Source organism: Glycine max, chromosome 17 (genome assembly GCF_000004515.6).
Source record: "Glycine max cultivar Williams 82 chromosome 17, Glycine_max_v4.0, whole genome shotgun sequence".
NCBI classification, from domain to species: domain Eukaryota; kingdom Viridiplantae; phylum Streptophyta; class Magnoliopsida; order Fabales; family Fabaceae; genus Glycine; species Glycine max.
The window spans coordinates 38,065,414-38,084,634 of record NC_038253.2 but is presented as its reverse complement, the minus strand read 5'-3'; the positions used below and the strand labels follow the sequence as shown (position 1 = coordinate 38,084,634).

The 19,221-nt window shown below is 31.2% G+C and overlaps 1 non-coding gene and 1 pseudogene across 1 annotated transcript; one reads left to right on the top strand and one right to left on the bottom strand.

Moving 5' to 3' along the window:
- Positions 1–6,046: 6,046 nt before the first annotated feature.
- Positions 6,047–7,538, bottom strand: LOC102667307 (uncharacterized; annotated as a pseudogene).
- Positions 7,539–16,237: 8,699 nt separating this feature from the next.
- On the top strand, positions 16,238–16,343 carry MIR156Y (microRNA MIR156y). Its single transcript, NR_126709.1, has one exon. It is a non-coding gene; the product is annotated as a microRNA MIR156y (primary transcript).
- Positions 16,344–19,221: the final 2,878 nt, after the last annotated feature.

Genomic DNA, 19,221 nt, shown 5'->3' with positions numbered 1-19,221 from the left:
AAAAGGAAAAACCTGTTGGAGTTTTAGAGTCTCAGCATGACGAGAGAGTGTGAGGTAAGGGTTCAAAAGGATAACATGCTATCACTCCAAGTCTAGAAGAATGCAAAAATCTCATTTGTATATACTGAATAACAGTAATAAAGTTTTGTCGTACATAGTTCGTCATAAAGCTTTAGTCAAGGAAAGTAACCCAAAAATGACCGAGAATAGGGTCTTGAAAAAGCATAACAAGACTTTTTTAAATTAGTTTAAAGATATAATCGTTGGTGACCATAATGCATCTAAAATGTTAAGGAAGTTAGTAGATGGGCCTAAAAGAAATGCTATAACTTGGCAATGATACGATATCAACAAGTATTCATTCTACACGAAATCACAAGATGACAAGAGTACAATGCAAAATAATGGTGTAAGTCTAAAGGTTGAATCTCAACACTTTACTACTGTACATGATGACAAACCGTGTGTAGCGTCCATGCCTTACTTTGGAGTCATTAAAGAAATCTGGGAGGTTAATTATGTAAAATTCAGTGTTTGTGTTTTCAAGTGTAAGTGGGTAGATAGCAATATCGGTGTGCGAACCGATGATTTCGGATTTACTTTGGTAGATATGAAGAACTTTGCTTATAAGAATAAGCCTTTCATCATGGCAGAACAAGCTAAACAAGTATTTTATGTTCAAGATCCTTGTGATGAAAGATGGTCAGTGGTTCTACACGAAAAAACAATTGGTGTTAATATTAAAGATGATGGTTTAACCCTTGATACTTGTCTCATTCCTTTCTCCACACAAATGTTGAGTAACGTCAACAGAGAAGAAGAAATTAATGATGTCCTCACAAATCGTAATGACCATGATGAAGGAGAATTAATTAACATACATCGTATAATGTAATTTATTTTATATTTACATGCTTTGTTAATTTTAGTTACACGACTTAATATAGTTTTCATATGTTGTTTAATTAATGTTGTTTTCTAACAGGCACATAGCTACACTACCCACCCAGTTACCCTCTTCCTCCTTCTGAGTCAACAACACCTTCTTCATCGACTACGTCCAAGAAGATAAGAAAAGAAACACAACTCAGATCATTGGCTACTAGACTAGCTAGGGCGGAGAGACCAATGGTTCATGTTGATTTTGTCATTGGGAAAGTCGATGGTCCCCATAGAAAGAAATTAAGAACATATTTGGGGATTATTGCTTGCAATAAGGTGGATGTTACATATGATAATTGGAAACAAGTTCCTGTCGCTCAAAAGGATATGATCTAGGAGGATATTCAGGTATTTCAATTAAATGTTGAATGTTGTTGTAATATGTTGTACTAAAAATCCTAATTTGTAATTGACTAACTACAAAATGTATTTATTGTATTGCAGACTAAATTTGATATTCCTGAATCATCCGATTTGAGGACAAAGAAAAAAATACTTCAGACTGTAGGAGAGCAATTGGGGCTGTTTAAGTCAGATTTGACCTCCAAATGGGCCCAGGCGCATGGCAAGGAGGGTAAGGATGACAAAGTCTGTAAGAAGTATGGAATAAGCAAAGAGAAGTGGACTCAATTTTGTCAGTGCCCTAGAGACCCTTCATGGGAGGTTAATTGATTTTCATTGTTTTTCAAACTTCATATTTACGTATTGTTGTCAATTGTATTAAGTTACTGTTATGTGTTATTATCACAGGATGTTCGAAAGAAGGCGCAGGCCATTCAAAAACAAAACACTACCCCTCACATGTTGTCTCGCGGGGGTTATGATTTTCTGGAAAAAAAAGTTGATGGAGGAGAAGCAAAAGAAACGATTGGAGGAAGCATCCCAACCCGGGAGCACTGACACAGTCGTTGATCCTCCATCTCTCATTAGACGATAAGTGAAGTGGAAGATGACACGCACGAAAAAAACTGGTCAAATAACGTCTAAGGCAGCAAAGGAAATTACAGACAAGATTATAAGTCACTTTCATTTATCAATGGTCATTTTTTATAATAATTGTTGGATGACTAAACCAATTTTGTTTTGTCTGTTGACTACAGGATTCCTTGGAAGAGCAAGCCTCACAGGTAAGCTTTCTCGCCCATGGACGTCAAGATGTACTGACTGCTGCCATTGGGCGACCAGAGCACCATGGTCATGTCCGTGTTGCTAGAGCCGATGTCACAATCAAAAACTACTTTGGACCGACTTCAAGGGGCTCCCGCACCTCTTCGTCCATGGCTGCTGAAGACCTAGAGCAGCTAACACAAAAGATCAGAAACCAATTGGAGGAGTCGATCACACAACAAGTGACTCAACAATTAATGATGTCCTTTAGCCACATGTAGTCGCAAATGCAATCACAGAGACTTACACTACTTCTTGAGGTCGAGGTTGGTCTTTCTGCTACTCATGTCAGCACAAAGGAAATTTGCGTCGATCCCTCGGGGCAGGACCCAGAAATGGGTGACTCAAATAAATGTGGGTTGTATGTTGATGACAGTCCTCCCCGACTGGTTGCTCTTGGAAGAGTTTATGAGGGTTCCATGACTTTCCACAGCGTTCCTTTGGGAAATGATCAAGTGAAGGTTGGTCTTGAGGAAGTTAGAGATGTTGATGCTCGCGTTCCTATACTCAATCAAGAGATTCAGTTATTGGGGCAGACACTTAGCACCTTCCTTGCTTGACCAACATATCTTGTAAAGCCTTTTTCAAACGAAATAGGTAGGATAAACAGGTAGCTAAGGGACTGACGAAACCTGTAGATATGTCGGATCTTAACGTCGATCCCCTCTACCTGATGACATTGACCATCTCGCAGCTTTTCCTCAAGCTGTTGCAGGTGTCGTGGGATGCTACCATGTTTGGGGTGTATAATGATAACTTCCCATTGTACATAAAGCATGAAGATCTTTCTAAAATAGCTCATGGTGGTCAATGTATGAGCATCTTTGTTATACAATTGTAGATTTTGTAAGTCATTTTACAATATTGTATATTACCTAACTAATTGTTTTATATTCATGCATAATTTACTGTATTTTAACAACAATAGGCATATGACTGACAACTATGCGAGTGGAGAATGTCGATGCGTATGAATTCCTTGAGCCACAGTCTATACAAAGATTTGGGCAATCGTAATTTGAATCAGAAGATTATATTAAGAAATAGAGTAGAATTCACAAAGAGATGTGTACCTAGAAGCCTACTTGAATGGGTAAGTTAAATTGAACAAATCAATTTAAATCATGTATACTTTATAATAACTTAATGTTCTTCAATGCAGTGCACATTGGCAAATGATTGTCATTTTACCTAACGACAATGTTGCCATCTAATTTTTTTCCTTGCACAATAGGCCTAGGCTTGACAACTACTTGAAAGGAATGATTAACACGTTAGTTGTATTTTGAAAGACATTTACTTTATGATTAGAATTTGACATCAATATTTTTATTATATAATACAGATACATGTTTCTTTTAATCAGTGCTTTGAAGGGATTCGATGAGGGATTCAACGACAGTTAAGGAAGTAAATCCAAGGTTGTTGCTAGATGGATTGTAGTTAAATTAAATCATTTAAATAATGTTTCATGTCTTAAAAATTAAATTTTATTACGCTTCGGTTAACTTTGAATATTTAAATATCTTATTGAATTTAGTGTAATAAGCAAAAAGGAAACACTGAGTGCGAGTACTACGTAATGCATTGGATGTCAACAATAGTCCTAGGAGGTTGCAAGGATAACTAGGAAACGGTAATTGTTTACTTCAAAACTAATTCAATTTCTTATGATTGTTATTATTTATACTCATTTATTAACTTATGTTTTATTATATCATGTAGTATTTTACTGATCAAAGACCATTGAAACCAGAGAGAATGAAGGCAATTCACATTCAGTGGACAAGATATTATTTCACAGTTAAAAATCAAACACTAGAAGTTTAAGTAATTGTAGAATTGTAGACTAGTTATTATGCTAATTTAGATTAGGTTACAAATGATTTTATGTATTAAATTTCATTTTTCTTATAATTCATTGTAAATATTCAATTATATATTGTGGACAAAATTTAAGCTGCTTGATAAAAAACTATTTGGTTTGGTTTTGCTTTACAATTTACAGGTTAATTGGGGTAATTGCAAAAACAGACGGGATAATAAAAAAATTACAAAAAGCAACATCGATTTTCATAAAAAACCGATGTGGTTTTCTACAAAATCGATGTTGTTAAATTTACTTAACATCGATTTTCATATTTATTTTTTTTGTTATTTTTTATGATACAACATCGGTTTTGTACACTTAACATCAATTTTGGAAAATCGATGTAAACATTGAGCCTTTTAACGTCAGTAATTTCAACATCGGCTAATAACGATGTTGAAAGTCCTTAATAACCGATGTTAAAAGTTTATTTTCTAGTATTGAATTGTAGTCTCTTTGTTATCAGTCTCTGTAGTTTCCAAAACATTGTAATTGTACATGCATGTTTATACTAATTCCATCCCTTTCTCCCTTACTCGTTCCAAAAGACCCTTTATTGATTCTCTTCAGCTTCAGTGTTTTTTTGGGGGCAAAAGAAGAGCCTCTAGGGTTTGTGAAGAGGAATAATGGATATGACAGTCCTAGAACAACTCAACATGAACAAGTCACCTTCATGAGGTTCAAGAAGCATCAATTGCTTTGAGAAGTTGGAGCAAATTGGTGAGGGCACAAATGGGTTAGTCTTCTCTCATTTCTCACCATATCCACTTATTCATTTTCCTTAAATTTTCTTCATGATTTGTTTCAATTTTATTTGCTTGCACTTTTCTTTGTTTGTGTGATGTGATTTATGAGTTTGGACAATAACTTGTGTTTAAATGTTCATTTTGTTACACTCGATTGGCTCTTCAATGTTCAACAACTTTCCTCTCCGTTGTCCCCATCACTACCCATTTCACAATGATCCACAAGTCTCAGATTTTTTGTTATAGGATTGACCAATAAATAATTCCAAAAAATAAAGTGATTCCTTGACCCTTAATTAGTTTGTTTTGTAATTTGAGTGTTAAATGTATTGGGATGTTATATATAATGTATTCAATCATTCAGGTGGATATATATTAGTCAAGATCATTCAAATTGTTGGAATCCCTTTGAAAAAAATAAAAACTACTGGAATTCTACATTTACTATGTGTTTAGATGGGGAAATTAAACCAGGTAAAGTATTTCAACATGGATATTAAAATGCCTTCCTATAATGTAATCTGTTTGGATATGATATTTTAAAAGTAATTAAAATGTTATCATTTTTGTAGAGTATTTTAATATACTAATTTGACAGAATTTCAAATTCTCACCAAAAATAAAGGAATTAAAATTCCTCATGGACACTCTCACGCACACTAGCTCTCACTCTCCCTCTCAGCACACTAGCTCTCTCTCTCTCCCTCTCAGCACACCTTGGTGTCACCAGCTACCACCTCTATCGACAAGTAAGGTTTTTTTCTATTCATCACAATATTTTCTTCCTCTCACAGATAGGTTTCTTTCTCGCTCGCTCATCTCTGTTTTTTTCTTTTCTCAAGTTTATGTTTGTTTGATTTTGATTTCATTTTTGTAGCTACAAGGGTCGCTTGATTTTATTGATTTATGTTTCGTTTTCTATTTCATTTATTTTGTTTCAATGATTTTGATATGTTGGTGGTGTGGAATTGGATGGGTTTGGAGTTGAGATAGGTTGTGAGCACCATATGTTTGTGAATATGCATCAAAGAGAAATAGAGAAACAAATTTGTTTGAATTTCTTGAACTGCATGATTGCTTGAGAATATGAATGAGTTGTTCGAAGCTGCTACAAATTTTCCTCCATTCTTTAAAAACTCCTCTTTCCTATAACTAGAAATTAAAGACTAACAAAGGTTTGTTTGGGTTTATTTTTATTTGCTTATGTGTACTGAGTGGGATATAACAGATTCATGCACATTTCTATTATAACCCAAGTTTGCCAAAAGTTATGCTTGTTAATGGGTTCCTGCAAGAAAGAGTAACATCAACATTCATAGATTCATTTGAAGGAAGCTTGTCGATCCCAATTAAGGAGTGAGCAATCTGAATTAATATTGAGATCCTTGATAGTTGTTTGGCTTGATTTTATAGGCATTGAAAGTCCCTTAAAGCTTGGTGATCTTTGCTGTTGGTTAACACTGAGCTTGCCCATCCTACCATTACTAAGCACTTCACTGTTAATAGAAGATGCAATGGATAGCTTTTCTTGCATGGTGAATAGTTATCAGAGTTCATGTCCACATTCCCCCCAGTCCTTATTTTTGGGGAGCTTGTTGATCTTGCTTTTGCTTTTGTTGATTCTGTTGCAGCCATGTATGCTAAAGTTGCAGGAGAGCTTAAAAATGAGTGGTCCTCTCCCACTGAACACTGCCTCCTATGAGGAAAAAAATCTTCTTGTCTCTGAATATTACTTCTCAGCTTAAGTTTCCTTCCTCCATATTCCTCCCCAGCTCTAGAATGTGAGCTAAAAACTGAGTCTAAATCTTCAAGCTCTTTACTCTTTGAAAGTTGTGTATCTACCCACTGCTTTAGCCAGTACCTCCATCTTCCATTTACTTTACTTCTTTTTTACTCTGCTGATCTCTGAGAAGGGTTTATGTATGTTAGTTTTAGAACCTTAATGTGCAAAAGAACAAGGCAAAAAGCATATGAAAGAGCTAGGAGCTTACTCTGTGGTTAAATGAGTATTCTTTTGTTCTTTCTCTCTTGCTTGTGCAAAAGGTATCTACCTCTTCCTTCAATACAGTGCTTTCATCCCACTTTCTTTCACTGTTTGAGTCCATCTAAAAATGAAAAAACCATGTTTCAAATTCTAAATAGTACAAGGATAAGTAACAACTACAATGTAATGTAATTGATAAAATGCTGAATGAGGTTATGCTCAACCTATCTCTTGTTACTGCTAACAAAAAATTAATAATTAATAACTATATGGCTAATAAGTATCAAGAAATTAAATATATATACTTGATCGAGCAAATGATGATTTTTCTCTTATTATTATAATTAAGATATCTCTGCAGATTTTGTGGTTGCTTGCAACTATGTTTAAAGCTTGCTTGTGCTCAGAGAAAGTAACTTGTAGTTGTAGGCTAATGATGTCTAGCTTTGTCATAATTTGTTGTATGTTTTGCCCAATGAAGAGCTTCATAGCTTTCCTATTTAAACAACTTATTGTATCAGTTCATAGTGTGCAAAATTGAATTATAAACTTAAAATACATTAAAGCAGTTTTGTTCCTCTCTTCTTCTTCATATATGTTTATGTTTTATGGTTTATACTTCACTACTTTTATGTTTCCTCTTAGTTTAATTGCATAGTATGATCAGATCGTTGCTCAGTTTGATAGCTATTTCCGCTTCAGTCTGGTAGTGTCATAATCTGATAGCATCAGTCTGAAAGTTGTTTTCTTCAGTCTGATATATCATCTGTTCTGTTTTTACAACATAGCTTGTTACCCTTTTATGCTTCAGCCTTTTTCCCTCTGCCATATTCCAACAGTTTGTCAATATATGGAGTGACAAATGGATCCCAAACTCTCTTGATAATGTTATTCACTGGGATCAGAATGTTCTTCTTGCTGTGAAAATGTGTATATAGAAAATGTGTGTCCCACATTTTGACCAATAGTGAACAAACTTCCAAACCATTATTTCTCTTAAATCAATAATCAATTATGTTAATAGTTATATACCATTGTAACTTAGGAAGTGGAGTCCATGACTTATGCATGTAGCAAGAGCCAGACAAACATACCATCCAAGGATTAAAAGCAACTAAACTAACTCTACCTTTCTCCGAACATACATAAATAATCAAATATTATAACTGTTTTTATATTCTGTGGCATTCCCTTATCCTTGTTTTCTTGGCACAGAATGGTGTGTGTGTGTGTGTGTGTATATATATATATATTAATCAGCATATTTAATTAGATTAATTAACATTAGTTGTGGCTATGGGTTATTTCCTTTGTGAAATTCAACTGAATGGAGACCAAAGTCCTCTCTATGTATTGATTGAGGTCAACAATAATGTTGTTCACGTTTGTTGCTTGCAGCAGTCAGCGTTAATATTTTTTCTTTTTTTCAATTTTAGATATTGTTTTTACCGGCAAGAATCAATTATATTTGAATTAAATAAGACATCTATAAATAAATAAATAAAGCTCTATATTATTTTTCTCTTCTCTATTTTTATTCATCCTATTTTGTCACCTTTTTATTCTTCCTATCAAGCACAATAAGTAAATTTCCAAGGATGTTTATTTACAAATACTTGTTTGGAGTATATAATCATTTATATTGCCCAAAAAATAAAATTTAATAAATACCCATATCCTATAAAGAAATAAGGGTTAAAGAAAATACAAATATATAAATAGGTGAAGTATGAGTTTGGATTTGTATCTACTATATTCATATTTACCCGTCAAAATTCCTAAAAGATACAACAAACTAATTAGTTGCTTTAATTTTGACGTTGTTGCCAAACACTCAAGCAAATATTAATTTAACAGTTGATAATATTGAGAAAAATTAAATTTTTACATAGAGAATGTTAGTTTTACATGAAGTTCAACAATGGAACTTTATTAGTTTTTTTTTCTAGTTGATCATCTCTGTCTATACTTTAAATTGCACTAGTATCATTGTTTTACATCTTTTACCTAGATATTTGTTTTAAATCTCAAAATAGTATATGCACATATTATCTTATATCATTATCATGCAGTTTGGATTGAGAAGAAATGGATCCTAGCATAGTTGACACTGCAATTACTTCAAGAAAACGTAAAAGAGAAGAGTATAAGAAGATAATCTTATTAGTTGTTGCTTGTGTTGTTCATATGGTCATTGGTGTAGTGACATGGTATCATAATAATTATTTTGTTAAGGAATCAACCCGTAATTGGGAACTAGAACGTTGCAACTTCCTTAATCGTCTTTATAGAGGGACAGAGAAAGATTGCATTGAACAACTGAGGCTTAGTAAAAATGCATTTTTTAACCTTTGTAGAATTTTACAAGAAAATGGTGGATTAGTAAGAACAAGAAATGTTGCAACAGCTAAAGCAGTAGCAATATTTTTACATATCCTTGCTCACAACCTAAAGTATAGGATAGTGCAATTTAGTTATTGTAGATTTAAAAAAATCATAAGTAGGCAATTCAATGATGTCTTGAGAGGAGTAATGAAAGTGAGTAAAGACTATTTAAATTTTCAACTTTATACTTTAGAAGGTGCGGAAGCAAACAAGTGGAGATGGTTTTTTTTATAAGTTTGAAAGGGTAGTCTGCTACCTAAGTAGCTAATGTAATGGATCAATATGAGAATGTTTTAGTATCTTTTTGTTATTAGTATAACGTTTGTGCCACTTTATTCATAGATACATGTGTCATGCACAAATGTATTGTGTTCATGTGATTTTATATTTATTTATTAATAATTTGTAATAATATATTATTTTTAACATGAAAAAATTCAAATAAATTATGCAAAACTTTTTTTTCACACATTATGTTTATACATGGGCGTCATGAAAAGTAAATGAAGATTTTTTATTAAAAAAAATAGATATGAAAATAAGTAGCATAATTTTTCATTGGTTATGAGAGTATTTTGACTATTTTTAAATTAAGGACTCAGTATTATATTATTCACAGGTCAAAATCTAGTTTTACTAATAATTAAAAAGTTAAGTTGACTAAATGCTACTAGTATGCTACTGTTTTTTTTTTTAAGAAAGTATGTTACTGTTAATTAATATTAAGAGGGGTAAAATAGCACATGCATTAAAATGCAAGACTAAAAAAATAAAATCAATTAAGTTACTCTAACTTTTTTTATAATAAAAAACACAATAAAAACTAGATTTTTTTTTAAAATATTTAAGTTCTACTTCATTGATTGAAAGTAGATTTTATTTTATTTTTTCATAAAACTCGATCCGTTAAACATGTCTTGGAAATCAAATTTTACTATCTTCCAAACTCGATCTGTTTTGTGCAGAGCACACAAGTAGGGTCTTAATTAATCTCTATGCCTCATTGGGTGATAATCACAATTCACAAGAGAATCCCTCCTCCTCGGGAGGCATGCTTTACAAAAGCATATCAAATCTAGCCAACGCCAACTATCATGCATGTGTGGCTAAATGCTAACAGAAAAGATGATTCCATTCGTGAACTTGGAAGACCTCGATCTGTACATGCAAGTTGCTACACTTCCAACATATATATGAATAAAATGAAATGTTAACAATATTTTGCTATTAGCAAAATAACACATATTGTGTAGATTTCAATAAAACTCACTTATAATTTTATATTTTTTAATAAATTCCAACATATATGTTTTTTTATATATATTGCAGTATATAGTTATATAGCACTCCTCTATATGAATAATATATAGTGTGAATTAGAATAGGAAAATATTTATTGAAAATTATAGGAAATTACAAAAATAATCATGAATAGATTAATTTTTCCCGTCTTGAATCAAAGATCAAAGTATTTTTTAACCCACTAAGTCAAAGATTAATCTTACGAGTAATATATGTCTTTTGTTGATCTAAAAAAAATTTATACACAAAGAGATTTAAACACAAATTTTTTCATTAAATAAATTATTCTCTCACATATGAATACAATGAATCTTTATATCATTATGTAAACATATGAGTTAACTCTACAATGAAATAGAATGTCACATTTGATATTAATTTTTATATTCAAATAATAGAACCCTAAAAAAATGTGTGTGCTGGACGAATCACGCATAGAGAGATATATGCTAGGAGTAGCTTATTTTATGCTCAATTATATCACTAAATTCACCATAATGCGAAAGAACCTATTGTGTGTCTCATTCCAATTATATGAACCAGTATCAATTAGTTTCCTTTAATCTTACAAAGTCACAGCCATTCTGTTACCCTTCAATTAAAAAACCAAAAGGAATAAAGTGAGTTTTCTTTTCATAAAATTAAAATAAGGGAAAGATGATTATATTATGCATATATATAACTAACAAGGATCTTTAGGACATTAATTAAGAAATTAAAAGAAAAAATTATTTATTATATAAATCATGGGAAAAAAACTTAAAAAATATTATAAACAATATAATTTTTTGCTTTCTAATAAAAATATTTTTACTTTAAATTTTTTTAACCAATAATACTCTTTAAGAGACTTAACATTTGCCTTAGGGTACATAAAATATTTGAAAAGAAAGTCCAAAATACACATGATCCAGCTCCCCTAGCATGCACACTGTGCTGTGATAGTGCAGGGTGGGGTGGGGGGCATGCACTCTCCAGAGATAGTGCATTGGTGGGGATCACTGCAACAACACAGCAACACCGCCACAGTGAGCCAATATTGGCGTGCACAAATTAAAAGACGTGTGATTCTAGCACATGGCTCCAAATCCAACTCATGCATGAGTTGGCTACACTTTCTACCCCCACCACACACCACTCTTTCTGACGCCAAATTAATAATAACCAATCACAAATAATTAATAATAATATTAATTACTGAAAATATAAGAAGAATTGGTCCATTCGTTTCTCACAAGGGCTAGATAGAATGAATGAGAGAGATCATCAAGGGTTGTTTAATTTGGTGCTGCTTGCTGCTGTCTTTGACTGGCTGGTTTTGTTGGCCAGTTTCCAACACACTTAATTGATAACAAATTCCAAAGGACAAGTGTTAGTGTTAAGTAGGATTTATCATTTCAAGTCCATGGAATCAATTCATGACCCACTTGGCTTTGCCATACCATTGCAAACCAACCCCAACCACGCAATATGTTCTTGTATGCCTCAATTAATTAATTATGTGAATGAATTTGACCACAACTCTTTTATTCATATATAATTTTTTTTATATTCAAAAATTATTTTAAACTTTGCCTACTTTTCTTTTTTCTTTTACTAAATTATTAATTTATTAATAAGAGATAATTCGAATTCACAATATCTCCTTTCATTTAATCATAAATCATAAAGCCAATCTTATAATATCTCTTGATATTTTTTTTGGTATAAAATCACACATGTCTCTTTTACATGAAACAATCTTACTAGAGTTAGATAATATATATGTGTGTCTTTTGAGTACTTAACATAATTATATAGTTAAGAATAAATCTCAAAATCATTGATGAAGCTTAAATAATCTTGTAATAGTTGATTCACATGTAAGTCTTAAACTTGGATTAATCCGAGAATTAGGTCAATAGATCTAATTACAAGATTCGAATGTAAAAATTTATTTTTATTAAAAACAAAACTCGTTACTTCTTGAACCACCATTTTAGTTTGACTATTATATTTTTTGAGATTATTTCATTTGTTAGATTAGGTGATTCTGGAGGTATTCATACATACCAAGAAGAAAACACGAGAGAAAGAATTTCAAAATTATACATGTACGTGTCAATTGCCAAGTTGTTAATTTGTGTAAATAAATCTCAAAAACTTCCATGCATTGGAGAAAAAAAATAATCATTTAATTTACTTGTTGGTTTTTAGCAATATGAATGCACCGTTTAGGTTTGCCGAAAGTGGAACTGGCCGGGGCACGCACGTAAGGATCAACGTGCTCTCTCTAGTCCAAAAAGATTGAGCTCTTTATTTTCTTTAGCTTACTACACCACCCCTTACCCAAAAAGTAATATATTGAGAGGACTTTAATTTGCCCGTGGTAGAAGGAAGATGCTTATCGTAATTGGTGCTGTTGATGATATATATGATATGCAAAGTGGCCATTGTTTATTTTATATATACTATATCCACAAAAATATTTGTTTAATTTCTCTCGCCCTGTCTTTTCATGTCTCTTCATATATATCAAGCACTCGGAATCAACAACCCACGTAAGTAACGGTATGATCCTCCCTGTCCAGCAAAAAGGGCAAGTGATCAAGTAAATTAAACCTTATTTTCATATGGCACTTCCCTATTGAGGAAAGTTTTCTTTCATGCCCTTTGTGGTATCCCACCTCGTATCATCATTTAGAAGTGAAGTGGTACGATATATATATCTAGCTATATAGTTTCTATAAGATATGGTTTATTGGGGTTCCATATATATGGCAATGACCTCAAAATTTGTACATCATGCCGGCCAGGCGTGAAACACCCTATCATCTTAGGATACTATTAGAACTCATGATACATATTATATATATTTACCGAAAAATGATTGACTTAACTTCCTCCAATCACGAGGTTACTGTTATGGATTAGGTCTAAGCCCTAATGAAGGTCTAATTCGGATCCAAAGTCCTCTCCTTTGAAGGACATGTTGACCATGGTCATCTAGCTATCCCTTGAATTAAAGTCACCTTATTACTTTAAGAACAACATATAACTTCTTTCCCTAGCTAGACCATTAGCTCAATAGAAATTCAGTCCATTATACGAGTATTACATGTAAGCACATTTATTATTATTAGCCAACGCGTGAGGTTTTTTGTTAACTTGAGTATAAAGTATCTTTAAAAGTATTGATCTCACTATTGTCTGTGTAGACCGAATTCAAAGAGTTCGGATTGACCCATCACCAACACTATTCATCCATCATTCCAGGTAGATCGTCAGAGATAGGACCACCACTTTCCATACATTGAACATAATAGATACATTATATATGTTATGGGATATGGCCTAGATTGTATATATGTTGATTCATTCAAGCACATGAACAACTCAAAGTTAATTAAAATCAATATTGTTTAACTATATATATATGTAGCTAGCAAAAGAAAAATTGTATATGATATAATTAATCCTCTTAACGAATTGAGATAATATTACCATTTAAACATATCAAATATTTTGTGAATTTGACTTTTGAAAAGATAAAGTACATTTATTTTAAAATAAAATAATTCTAAGAATAAAATATTTATTAAGATACCATGGCATTACTCACGTTTAATATGATATAACTAATTTTAATGCCTTAAGCATGTGTAAAAGTACCATCAATTAAATGTTAATATTAATAATCTAACAATTGGGGGGAATGCATTAAAGGCATAAGCTAGGCTCAAACTCAAATCATGCACTTAGCGAGCAGTGATAGGTTCGAACATTGACGTCAATGATTTATACTTTGCATCAATATTAATGATTTAACTAATATAAAGCATAAAGCAAATATACTTTAAACTGCTTTAGCGCCGCATTAGATCTTTGTGTTTAAGAAATTTGTCGAGCACTAATTGGCTAGTTAAGCTCGTGATGAACAGAAATTCCACTTTTTTTTTCTCCCTTCCTTCTTTTAATTAATTAAAGGAAGGGGAACCTGGCATTATACTTTCATGTGTTGATCTGCAGCATATTGTTCCTAATAACAACCATGAATATTCCTTTAAGATGGACAACAATAATGTTGCACTTAATTGGTTTTTGACATGATCATTCAGAACAAGAACCTTTCTTATTGACTTTCTGTCTTTCTTGATTAAGAATCGTTAGATATAACTCATCGTTTTTCAAAAAGTGGATTTATATTCATTTTTGAATATATGCTTAATCATACAGCGTCGTTGATTGAAACTAGAAATGATACATGTTCTAGCAGCTTTTAGGAAATAATTTTTTTCAGAGAAAATAACATTAGAAGAAAATTTAAAATTAGTTAATGCTAAGTTAAAAATTAGCTCTTGAAGAAATTAATATGAAAAAAAAATACTACGAATAAATTTATGCATAAGTTAATTTTAATTTTTTTGAAGTTATTATTTTCTTTTCCGATATATATAATTGTATATGGAAAAGCTTACAAATATGCCCTTAATCACGTGTATAATGACTAAAAATTCAAAAAGAAATCAATGTCCTAGCTAAAAATCACATCAATGGGAAACACTCACAGGCACTTTTTCAAGGGCTAATCAGATTTTTTGTTGATTAAATACTAATCAGATAGTAATTAGCTAATTATTTGACCATAGCATATTATACTATCCACAAATTACTATCAGAGAAAGTTGGGTACAAGTTTTTGGTGTCCCAAAATATCAGTCTTAAAAATCATAAATATTGTTATATAAGTTTCTTGAGAATATAAAAATATAATAATATATATTTACCACAATCTTTAATTATTTACCTCATTAAATAATTTAATTAGAATAATATTATTTTTTATCATAATTAAAATTATTTTTTAAATTCTGAGACTTAGATTCTCACTCTCTCATCAAAATATTTTCCTGACAAACTTGGTCAAAAAATTTTCCAAAAAAATTGTTTTATGAAAATTTTATTTTTTAAAAATCAAACCAAACATGAAAAATTATCATTTCCAACTTAAGATTTTTAAGAAACTATATAAAAAAATTCTTATACCAAATGCCCCCTTAGTTCTCATATTTATGATAAGTTTATAAATTTTTTAAGAATTGAACAAAGAAAACGATATAATTAAAAGGTTTTATAATTAATACAGTATTATCTTAAACTTTCCATAGAAAAACAAATACAAATGAAAGTTTTCTTCCAGAAGTAGATAAATAAAAATGACAAATGGAGTAATTGTTAATTCTTTTGTTACAAAAGTCATATACAATCAATCCTTGAAGAGACTTAGGAAACATCTGTCAAAAAAAAAAAGAGACTTAAGAAACATGAATTAGGGGTAAATAGATTTAGAATGTCAAGATGCCTTTATGTGTAAGCTAGTTAGGACTTATAAAAGATCGTTGGTATAGCAGCAAAGAATAAATGAACTTGTGGTTGGGGTTGTTGCATATGCATATCTAGAAGATCATAAAGTTAATTTTTACACTTTTCTTCTAATTTCTCTTTTTTCCTTTTTCGTTATAATAATTAGAATATTATAAATCAGTGAGCAATGGAAAATAAGCTCAAATTTATTCCGTGCATACGTGATGCAAGCATTTTTCTCTCTCTGGCTCTATATATACCCTGCTTCCCCCTTCAGCTCTTCATCACACAAGGGCAATTCAAGTTTGTCATTTGTTCCATATATAGAAAGTGAACTTGTAGAGAGAGAAAATGGCCTTGTTTGTTTCTCTCTCCCTAACCCTCATTCCAACCCATTTCACAAGCAAGGGTATTAATTACTATTAGCTTAGTAATTAGAAGCAGTGATATACACATCAGATTTCATTAATTTTATGAAAATTATATTAATATTAAGGGTAAGGGAGGTGACAGAAGAGAGTGAGCACACATAGTACTTTCTTGAATGATATAAGGTTTCATGCTTGAAGTTATGCGTGCTTACTCTCTATCTGTCACCCATCACCATCTCTTTCTTTTTATCCTTTCATTTTTCACTTTCTGATATTTGATATATATATATATATATATAGTTTCTTCCTTTCTCACTTTCCCTTTATAAGTAACCCTAGCCAGCAACTTGGACTCTTTCCGTCATATCATTCAATAGTATGTATGTTATATGCGCATCACATCCCTTATCACAGGTATGTATTTTCCATATTACTGTTGTTCTTGCATGCATGTATGTATATTTCTTAATTAGATGTTGTCTTTTCCAAATTAGCATGCTGATTTGAAGTATATCAGTTTCCTCATGAAAACATTTTTTTTATTTCTGCTTGTCCGAGAGGCACATATGTGATAATGTGAGCTTAGATGGAGAACCTATTTTCACAAATACAAGTATATATGACTCTAATTAGTTGGTGAATTTTGATCTTATATTCCTTGAAGTTTAAAGAGGTTAAATTTTGATTAATTAAAGCACCTGGCAAATCCTAGAAAGTGATCTTTTGGTTTATACTGTTAATTAAGAAACAACAGTTTATGTTTGCATCTGATGACGTTTATATGAAAATTAAAATTATATGTAAATCTCATCCTAATTTTCTTTTACTCCTGATTTTGCGATCATACTAAACTGTTAGGGTTTGGAGGGTACTCGGCTACAAAGAAAATTTGATATCAGCAATGAACTTCTTGATTTTGCAGTAGTTGTGATAGATTTGATTAAAATTAGATCATGGTTTGGTTTACTCGTCTATCTTTCTTTCTAATGGTGTATTATTAGAGTGTATTTATTCGGTTTAATTGCTAGAAGGATGTCAGAATCTGATTTTTTATTTTTTTTGGAATTAATGATAAGGGTTGGAGTAGCTCTTGTATTCTCATGAATCAATTTAGCTTTTAAAAAAAATTAGTCATATTCCGGCCCTAACCTTCATGGAAGTAGTTAAATTTGCTTAAAAAAATGGAAGTAGTTAATGTCCATACCATTGAGTTACTTTCTTATATATGTCATGGAACTTAATTTTACGTTTTTGTATTTTTGTGATGAACAAATTAAAAAAGAATATTGATACTGTGTCCCTATTAGATACTATAGTACTTTAAGGTATGTAAATTTTTAACCCGACATTTGTTTCAATAAATATAAGTTCTCTTATCCCTTTCAGGTTGTAAAAAGTCTTGTTGATAACGTCAATTGAATCCTCCAGCAAAAGTTTCAATGGTGTGAAACTAAGACAATCATATATATGTATTTTCTATATATTTATGGTTGAAAAAAGAAAGAGCTGATGAGGAAAGGGAGCTGTACGTTGTGGTGGATTTATCTTGTTATATGCTTTAATGATGAATGTATATTTAATTTTAGCAGAAACAAGTGATGATATATATATATATATATATATATATATATATATATATATATATATATATATATATATATATATATATATATATCATCTATACACAATCATGTAATATATATATATATATATACATAGTACATGTTAAAAAGGCATAAATTATGCTTTTTATTTGTGAGGGGCTTGTTTCTATTGAGGGTGAAATTGAGCAAAGGTTTTAAAAGAGAGAAAAAAGAAATTTCTATATCTGATGTTGGTCTGGATACATTGCTAATTTTGAATCTCTCCTTTCATTGCTTTCACTTTCATTTCTCTCACAAAAGTACTATTATTAACATAATTCCAAGTTAAGTCAAACGGTACTCATAATTACTTCTAGCTAGCTTTGTTATATGCACACATTTATCCTACTTATTTTGTAGACCTGTGTTGTTTTTTACTTACAGTTATTTCAAAGGATGACGATCGAGTCTTCAAATATTATCATAAAGTTGAAACATAATTAAAATAAAAGTAATGAAAGCAATTTGCATGTAACTACCTGCTCAATCTTTTATTATATATTGGGAGTGTCATTAATATTATTCTGCATGTCACGAGAATTTTTCTGAACAAGCACTATTAAGGGGAATGTAATTCTATCTTTGGATATGAACTGCATCTGCTTCCTTTCAAATTTAATTAAGCATAAATTATGATCAGAGCGAGAAACAATATACTGTTTCTTTTTGTTAAGCAGATTAATTAATTACTTCATAATACGTGCCTTATATATATCCACATTGTAAAACATATATTAGAGTAGAATTTGATTTTGATCATGCATGTACCTCTTTTATATTATCATTTAATTGATTAATTATCTAATTCGGTGAGGATTACTGTTGATTATTGATGTGATATATTATATGATTAAATGATAATATTTATTAATTTTCTTTGGGAGAACCCCATAAGCTGTTGAACTTAAACAATCTATTGCCTAATATTTAAACAAAGGAATTTTCAATGGAGCTGTACTCCTCACCTTATAGAGTGAGCTGCATCCTATGAAGATATAATAGAACCGAAGAATATGTGCATGCAGCCAGGAATAAACTGTTCATAGAAAATGAACATACTTTTTAGTCTTTTTATAACAAAAGAAATAGTATAATGCTTTAATTTGAATAAAAAGTGAATGTACAAGAAGTGAATTCAATACACAGTTTCTTCAGTGGTCCTTGGTTTCATTTCCTTATTTCTGAAGTTTCAGCCGTACGAAGGAAGGGGCTAAGTTCCATTGGTTTAATGGACTTGCTGCATAAGAAAACCATCAGCATTCAGCAAGATATATATCTTCTTTTAATTTGGACCGCAATAACCATACAGAAAATAATTTTAAAATTTGTTAGAACTTCAGTAGATAAATTATTGTCATGGATGAATAAATGTCCATTTTCACTGCTTTGATTTATCCAATATCAGCCAACTACATTTGAATCTGAACAAATTCTAACCTAATTTATCAAACATATTCTGTGTAAAACT